Below are 8491 nucleotides of genomic sequence, written 5' to 3'. Positions count from 1 at the left end.
GGTAAATGTGAGTTGTTCTCTTGGGTGCTGGGGGGGGGGGGGGAGGGGGGGAGGGGGGGGAGGTGGTGGGGGCTGCCTGGAGCTGCCTGTCCCAGCCTGGGAGCTCCTGTGCTGGTGTGACACCCCCATACAGCATGTCCTGAGCCCCTCAAGTGCTCCAGCACATCCCAAACTGGGTTTGAGTGGTGATCCCACAGTGCTGGGTGGTGCTGAGCTGGGACAGCCCCGATTTGGGGGCTCTGGGAGGGGGTCGGGCTGGTTTTTAAGGCTGAGCAGCTGCTGCTGCTGAACAAGCAGAGCTCAAACTTTGGGGAAAGCTGTGCTGGAGGCAGATGGGTGTGGGGGGGAGGAGGAGCCCCTTTTCCACCCCACCCTGGTGACCATGGGCAGCCCTGCTGTCCCAGCTCTGCTCCCAGACCTCCTCACCGGAGTGGGGTTTGGGTTTGTGACCCCCCCCCCAGGTTTTGGTGGCAGGAGGTGCCTCCTGGGCTCCTGCCATCACCTCTGACGGCACCTGCAGGAGCCTCAGCTGGAGGAAGGCCCAGCCAGGCCCAGCCCCAGCTGCCAGAGCTGCCCCCTCTGCATCCCTTCCCTTTATCCCCTTCTCCCGCTGCGCCACTGAAACCTGGTTTACTGCTCCATAAAGCCCTGTGACCCTTCCCCGTTTCCAGGCGGGTTAATGGGAGCCATTTCAGGTCTCCGGGGGGCAGGGGCAGGGTGGCAGGGCTGCCTGCCCGGAATGCCGACCCTCGTCCCACCAGGCTGCAGCCGGAGAGGGGGGGTCACCACGCTCGGCCCCCCGCCGCGCATTCCCCGCGTGCTTCCCGAGCCATTAAGAGACGCTGGAGCGGTTAAAGCTGTTCCCAGGGCATCCAGCTCAGCCAGGACAAAGTCCCGGTGCCCTGTGGGGTGGGATGAGCCGGGGGTGCAGCACCCACAGGGCTCCAGGAGCATCCCAAGGCAGGCGTCGGGTCGGGCTGAGTTTTAACAGCCGCTGAGGGACGGAGATTCCTTTCTGGGAGGTGTCTGTGGGTTTGGTTTTGGAGCATCCCCGGGCCTGTTCCGTTAATGATTTGCAGGAAAACACCCCTGTGTGGTGGTTTCGGAGCTGTGGCAGCTCCAGGTGGGCACCACGTGGGTGTGGGGCACACGCTGCCCACCCCATCCCCTGTCCTGGTGTTTGTGCCGGTTTGGGAGCAGAGTCTGGTCAGCTCTGCTCATCCTGGGGCTGCTTTGGGGTCCCTGCCCACCTTATCCTGGGGCACAGCGCTGGGTAAGGGTGGGCAATGCTGTAGGAGGGGTGAAGGAGGCAGCCTGAGCCTGGAGTCATCCTGGAATCGGTGGGAGGGGGTGCAGGGAGTGTTGCCCACCCTGTCGGTGCCCCCTCCCCTCGCTGCTCCCGACATTCCCCCACCAGCCCCTGGAAACGCTCCTTTCATCCCAGCCCCGATTTCCGCTGCCCCTGCCCACCCCTGTCTGGCAGCTGCCCCCCCCAAGCGGGGGGTGAGCCCCCCTTTCAGACCCCCACCATTATCCAGGGCTCTTTTATCCAGCCCTTTCATCCCGAGGGTTGGCAAACCCTCCGCTTCCCCCCCGCCCCGTCCCTGCCGTGGGTGTTTGTTTGAGGCGGGGGACAATGACCTCAGAGCAGCGTTTTGCTGGGAAAATGCCATTTTTTGGGGGTGACTTCAGCCGACCTGCTGCCTCCTGCTGCCCAAGGGCGTGTGGGAGCGGGGCTGTGCTCCTGCCAGGGTGGCTTGGGGAGGAGGGAAATGGGGAGAAACACCCAAAGGTAAATGATCCTGGGAGATGAGGTGATGCTGGAGAGTTTGCCCTGTGGGTTTATCCCAACCAGTGTGAGCTTCCCTTGTCGCTGTCCCAAGGGATTATCCAGGTGAAGCCAGTCCACAGCAAAGTGGGAGACAGCCTGGACCTCTCCTGCTGGTCCTTGGGGTACTGGGGGAAACTGGTGCATCCCCACTGCTGCCTTCCAGGGCCTGGTGCTGCAGACACTTGCAGAGGGCAGCTGTAGGGGTTCTCAGGCATGGAAATGGTGCATTTCCAGGGATTTTTAAGGGGGGGTGGGTGGTGTGTCTCTGGCTCAGTGGGTCACTCAGACCCCAGGCTCGCTGCACCATGCCCAGACCCACAACCCCTGCTCATCTGGGGGCCGTTTTGGGAGCCCCATCCCTGCGTGACATCCACGAGCATCCCTGAAAAAAGGGAGAAAAGGGATTTTGGGGCTGGAGCAGCCTCGAGCTGGCTGAGGGAGCAAAGCCAGCGGCCCCAGCACCACTCCCAGCAGGAGAGGCTTTCCCGGCAGAGCTGTGGGCACTCCCCTGGCCCGGGGGCGCTGCCTGAGTCACCCCGTGCTCCTGCCCGGGCTTGTGCCGGGGAGCCCGGATGCGCCGAGCCCATATTTGGGAGCGGGGCAGGCGGAGCAGGATCGGGGAGACGCGGCGTGGGAAGGGGGGGATGCCTGTGACCCCGGGGACAGCCCGCAGCAAAAGCCACGCACAGAACTCTGCCTCTCGCCAGAATCATCCTCCCACCGCTGGAACAGGGGTGGCTGAAGGGCCACGGCCAGTCCTCGTTAGCTGCCAGCTCCTAACGATGCCCAGGGCAGCGAGCCCGGGGGTGCTCCTGGTGCTCTGGGGTGTTGGGTGTCATCCCCCCTCGGGTCTGAGCTGCTGCCATTCCTTCCTGCAGGAATCTCCCCTTGTTGGTTTTGTCTCCCTCAGGTTTTCTGCCGGAGCATTTTCTGTCTGACACACAATGGGCCCGGAGCCAACAACAGTTCTGAGACATTTTGTCATTACTCTGAGTGCCAGAACAATTAACACAACAAAGCTGAGATGTTTCTTTGCCTGTGATTCTTTCAAAGTGGGGCTTTTATTTTCTTTTTTTATTTTTTTTTTTTTTAAAGGTGCCTCCAAAACCATCTGTCTGATTGCTGGATTTCTTTGAAGATCTGAAGAAGAGAAATCCCCACATGAAAGTCCTCCCATCTTCAATGGCCCTTTGCTGCAGCCTGGAGCGGCCCAAAGAGGGGAGGAAGCGGCACCCGGAAACTTTGATCCTGTTTCCCCGGAGCACAAGGAATGGTTGGATCAAATCTGAGCCTGAGACCTAAAATATGATCCCCAGACTCTCCTGGGGACCAGGTAACAGAGCACTGGTGACCACCCTGAAGCCCCAGTGCCCTCCCAGAGCTGTGGTGATGCTGCTCAGGCTGCTGGGTCTCTGTTGGAGGAGGGAGCTGGTGGGATTTCTCTGAGCAGGACAACTCTGCCCATCTCTCCATGGCACGAGCTCTGGGATGTGCAGTACCAGGGCTGGGGGTCCTCTCTGCAGCAGGATGGGGAAGAAGGATCAGGTCCAGCACTGCTGGAGCGAATTCTGTGGCTGTGGGACCATCCAGCCACCTCCTGCCCTTCCCACCACTTGCAGGATCATCCATCCCATCGTGCCTGCCCTGAGCTGGTGGGGTGTGAGAGCCACAACTCAGAGATTCATGGAATTTCCTGAGCTGGAAGGGACGCACAAGGATCACCGAGTCCAACCCCTGGCCCTTCACAGACACCCCAACAATCCCACCCTGTCCCTGAGAGCATTGTCCAAACCCTCCTGGAGCTCTGGCAGCCTTGGTGCTGTGCCCACTGCCCTGGGGAGCCTGGTCAGTGCCCAACCACCCTCTGGGGGAAGAACCTTTTCCTGAAATCCAACCTAACCCTGCCCTGTCCCAGCTCCAGCCATTCCCTTGGTCCTGTCCCTGCTCCCAGGGAGCAGAGATTTGGAGCTGCCCCTCCAAGCTGTCCCCAGACACCGCTCACCCGAGCGCCCTGCCCCGCACATCCCATCCCTCCCTGAGCCCCGGGGATGCCTGGCACGGCTGCAGGGATCGCTGCCACATGGCAGCAAACCCCCAGTGGTTTCCCCAGCTCTTCCCCCGCGTGCAAAGCAGTCACGGGAGGCTCTGAGCCGGTGGAGCTCCCACGGGGACGCGGCGAACCGGCCCCGCTGGCTCGACCGCCCGGCGAGAGCGGGGCTGCCACGGGGCCGTGGCACACCCAGATGCTGTCGGCGTGCCAGGCTGCCAGCCCGTTCCTCCCCGCCGGAGCCGGCTGAACCGCTTCCTCCGGCTGCGGGCTCGGCTCCGTGCGGAGAAAAGGGAGGCAGGAGCGGGGTCCGTTCCTCCGCAGGCAGCGGGCGGGGAGTCGGGGCTCGGTGCCGCTGCGGGAAGTTGCCAGCGGGATGCAAACCGGCCCCTGACACGGCAGCGATGTCCCAGCCCGTGCAAACACCAGGAGTGAGAAGCAGCCCCCCTGATGGGTCCTGTGGGAGGTGGGGGTTGGCATTCCCACTGGAGAAGGGGACTCACGCGGTTGCTCAGGTGCTTGGAGATGCAAAGCGTTGCCTCGCTGGGTCGTCAGGACTCCCAGCCTGCCTTGGCTGGGTACCAGCGCCCCGAATTCGGGACCAGCCAGGTCCAGCCCTCTCAGGAAACCTGCCTGGGTGCTTCTTTGCATTCACGGGCAAACAGATACGCTGGGAAAATCACCCTCCCCTGCAGCTCCCAGCGGCCCTTCGCTCCTTTCCCGTGTGAGAATGGGAGAAGCTCCCTCACAGTGCTGGGCTGGGGGATGGAGGATTCCAGAAGATGCAGCAATGGCTCTTGGCAGAGGTGTTTTGGAGCCTCCTGCTCCCCCCTGTGCAGGCTCAGGGCAGCCCCCTGCCCACTGCTGTGCACACCCAGCCGGGAGGGCCGTGGTGTTGGGGCACATCTGGCTTTCCCTGGTGCATGGAGCCTTGGAGGTGCTGGCCTGGGCACTGCAGAGATGCCATTGTGGTGACGTGGTGGTGAGAGAAGGTGTCACAACCCCTGGTGACCTGCAGGGACACCTGAGTCACTGAGCTGCACCCTGGACACCCACAGTGCCTGAGGGGGGAGAGCCAGAGGCTTGTGCAAGCCTGGGGAGCCCCAGGAGCAGCCAAAGGGCTGGGATGAGGGGCTGTGGTTGGGGACACACCGTGGCTCATCCCCACACCTCTGTGCTCTGCCCACAGCTCTTGGTGCTGGGAGGGCACCAGGGACAGGGACAGCAGGGCCATCCCGGACCCTCTGGGAGGCCTAGGGGCAGCAGGACCCCGAGAATTGGGGCAGTGCCTTTGGCCTGGCACTGGATGACACTGGATGTTTCAGTTGATGTTTCAGTTGATGTACACTTGGACCTGCTCAGAGCTGTGAGGGTGACAGGGCTGACACAATCCAGCCATGGTCTGTCTCAGCTGGTTGGTCCCTGGAGTTCAGGAGGTTTGAAGGGAGGGGAGCAGAGGGGCAGCTCCAATCTCTACTCTCTCCAGTGACAGGACCCGAGGGAACGGCTGGAGCTGTGTCAGGGCAGGATCAGGTTGGATCTCAGGACAAGGTTCTTCCCCCAGAGGATGGTTGGGCACTGACCAGGCTCCCCAGGGCAGTGGGCACGGCCCCAAGGCTGCCAGAGCTCCAGGAGGGTTTGGACAACACTCTCAGGGACAGGGTGGGATTGTTGGGGTGTCCTGTGCAGGGCCAGGGGTTGGATGGATGATCCTTGTGTCTTTCCAGCTCAGGACATTCCATGATTTGTGATTCCCTGCTCCTCCTGGGTGGTTCTGGGGTCACAGGGCTCCAGGACACAGTTGGACCCCCCCAGCCCCCCTCGGCTCCTATCGACCCGTGAGTCCCGTCAGCCCTGGGAGAGCCCCTCGATCAATTATTTCTCTAATCTTATCTAACTGTCTTTCTCCTGTTTTCCCTTGTGTGCCTTCCCCTCCCTGCCTTCCCCTCTCTCCCCGGTGCTTTGTAGCCTCCCGACAGCCCCACTTCCCCCCTCCAGCCCTCTGCTTTGATCCTCGGAAGAAGCAATTGATCCTCCTTATCTTTATTGTGGTACAGACATTCCCAGCGCTGCCCTTAATTAAATTCCTCTTCATTTTCCTCCAGAAGCCTTTCTTTGCCCCAACCCCCAGACGAGTATTTATTTTTAAACGTGCAATTAAATTATTAGGGTGGCCACGAGTGTGACAGCGGCCGGATCCACCGGGGCTCTGCTTGGGTTCAGGGGGTGAACTTGGGGTTTCCCTCTCCCCACACAGACCCCCCAAGGGGCTGCAGGGTCCACACCAGCTCGAGGTGCTGCTGGTCACTGGTCACTGTGCACAGTGGTATGGGCACAGGAGCACAGGCACTGGCCATGGTGGAGCTGGCACTGCTCACAGTGCCACTGGCACTGGTCAGAGTAGCACAGGGACTGTCCATGGTGGCATTGGCACTTGCCATAGTGACTCTGGGACCAGCCACGGTGGCACTGGCACTGGTCAGGGTGGCACAGGCATGGCCCACAGCAGCACAGGCACTGGCCATGGGGGCACTGGCACCTGCTACAGTGGCATTGGAACCTACCGTGCTGGCACTGGCCATGGTGGCACTGGTGCTGGTCACGGTGCCATGGAGATGGACCACAGTAGCACAGGCACTGGCCACGGTGGCACTGGCACTTGCCATAGTGTCATTGGCACTTGCCATAGTGTCACTGGCACCTGCCATGGTGGCACTGGCCCTGTCCCCTCCAGGTGAGCGCCGGTGCCCCCCGGCTGTGTCTCAGCACCGCTTTAAGCTTTTCCGCTCGGAAATTTTTCCTCCTCCAGACACTTTGACCTCGGGGGCAGGGAGTATTTTTCATGTGGAGCAGCCGAAATTCCCCCGGAGACAGCGCAGGAATGCGAGGCATGTTATCCTTGGTACCAGCTCTTTCTTTTTACGGCCTAAGCTTGGCCACGCCGGCGGGGGGGAGGGGGCGGCCGGGGTCCTGAGCCGTTCCCATCCATGACTGCCAACATCCCCCCCCCAATCCCCTTCCTCCTCATCCCTCTCCTCCTTGGGAAAACTCCCCCACGCTGCGCCAGGTTCCCGGGTGGGTCTCCGTGCCCGGTTTGGCAGCGGGCCGAGCCGGGGGTGAGGCAATCCTGGCAGCACCCCCAAAATGAGGGGAGCACCTCTGGGTCCCTCCAGGGCTTGGTGCTGCCGTCCTTGGGAGATCCCCGGGGGATATTCTGGGAGCTCTCCCGGCAGAGCAGAGGGCAGTGAGTGCGTTGTTTCATCGTGCCGGGCTCGTGCCGTGGGAGATAAATCACTGCCCGTCCGTCTCCTTGAAGTGCAATTACCCCCGAGATACCGAAGCAATTTATTAGGATTACTCCATCCCGGGCTCACCGCGGTGACAGCAGGTCACACACACACCAGGCAGGGCAAGGGGGGCAGTGCCCCCGCGGGACCTGGGCACCCCGGGGCACCTTTGGGTGGCACTGATGGGACCAGCTCCAAACGGGGAGCAGAGGGAAATCCTGCAGAGGGAAGGGCTGCGCCTGCAGAGAGGTGCCACCCCAGGTGCCCCTCGTCCCCACACCCACCCCTGATGCCCCCAGCGATCTCTGTCCTGCCCTGAGCGCGGTCCCTGCGTGTGCCCAGTCACCCCCTACGATGCCACACCAGGGAAGGGGTGGCTGAGCCCCGGGGGCCACGAGGGTCCCCGTGCCCGGTGGCACCAGCCTGGCGTGTCCCGCAGCCCCCGGCCCTCGGCCTGATCCCGCTCTCAATAGCGGCGCGGGAGCCCAGCTGCAGCTATTACATAAAATGCAATTAGCGCGGGGCGAGGGAGGCCTGAATGGCATTAAGGAATTCCTCCCGGGCTGACGTCAAAGCTTCACCTCTCCTCCCAGCGCCCGCACAAAAGGGGCCCTTTATGAGCCCCCCCGAGCCCGCTGTGCCGGTGCCCGCCGGGAGAATGCGAGTCCTCAGGGAGCCCCGGGCTGCACATGCCACGCGGGAATTGTCCCCGCGGCCGGCACGAATGTCACCGGCGGCTCCCCGGCTCCCAGCGCGGCGTTTGCTGGCTCCCACCTCCCCCTCGCTGGGCATGGGAAGGTGCCAGTGGCCCCGTGTGCCAGCTGCTTGCCCGCCAGAGGGGGGGGGGGGCTCGGCCGGGTGCCCTGCCTGGGGAGTGGGAGGATGCTGGAGGGGCAGTGAGGTGACATTCCTGGCTGGCACAATCCATCCGTGGGGCAGGATGGAGGGGAAGTGAGGAGCAGGGAGAGGGACGGGCAGGTCTGGGAACGGGAGGTGCCGAAATTCCCGCTGGGATGGCATCACCCAGCAGGCTGGAGGAGCTCTGACGCTGCCCCAGCACCGGGGCCTCCTCTGGCTGCTGCCAAGGAGGTCACAGGGACTGGGCAGTGCCAGGACATGACCGTTCTGATGTGAATGTCCCCAAGTGTCACAGGCTGGGGGGGGTGGCAGGGCTCACATGTGTGGGGCTCCTGCCCCAAAATCTCCACACCGATTGTGTGACAGGACAAGGGGTAAAATGGTTTTAAACTAAAAGAGGGTCGGCTTAGATGGGATATAAGGAAGGCATTTTTTTAAATAAGGGTAGTGAGGCCCTGGCACAGGTTG

This window comes from Chiroxiphia lanceolata, chromosome 25 (assembly GCF_009829145.1).
Source record: "Chiroxiphia lanceolata isolate bChiLan1 chromosome 25, bChiLan1.pri, whole genome shotgun sequence".
In the NCBI taxonomy this organism is placed as follows: domain Eukaryota; kingdom Metazoa; phylum Chordata; class Aves; order Passeriformes; family Pipridae; genus Chiroxiphia; species Chiroxiphia lanceolata.
The sequence above is the reverse complement of the archived record's forward strand: the minus strand, read 5'-3'. Positions refer to the sequence as shown.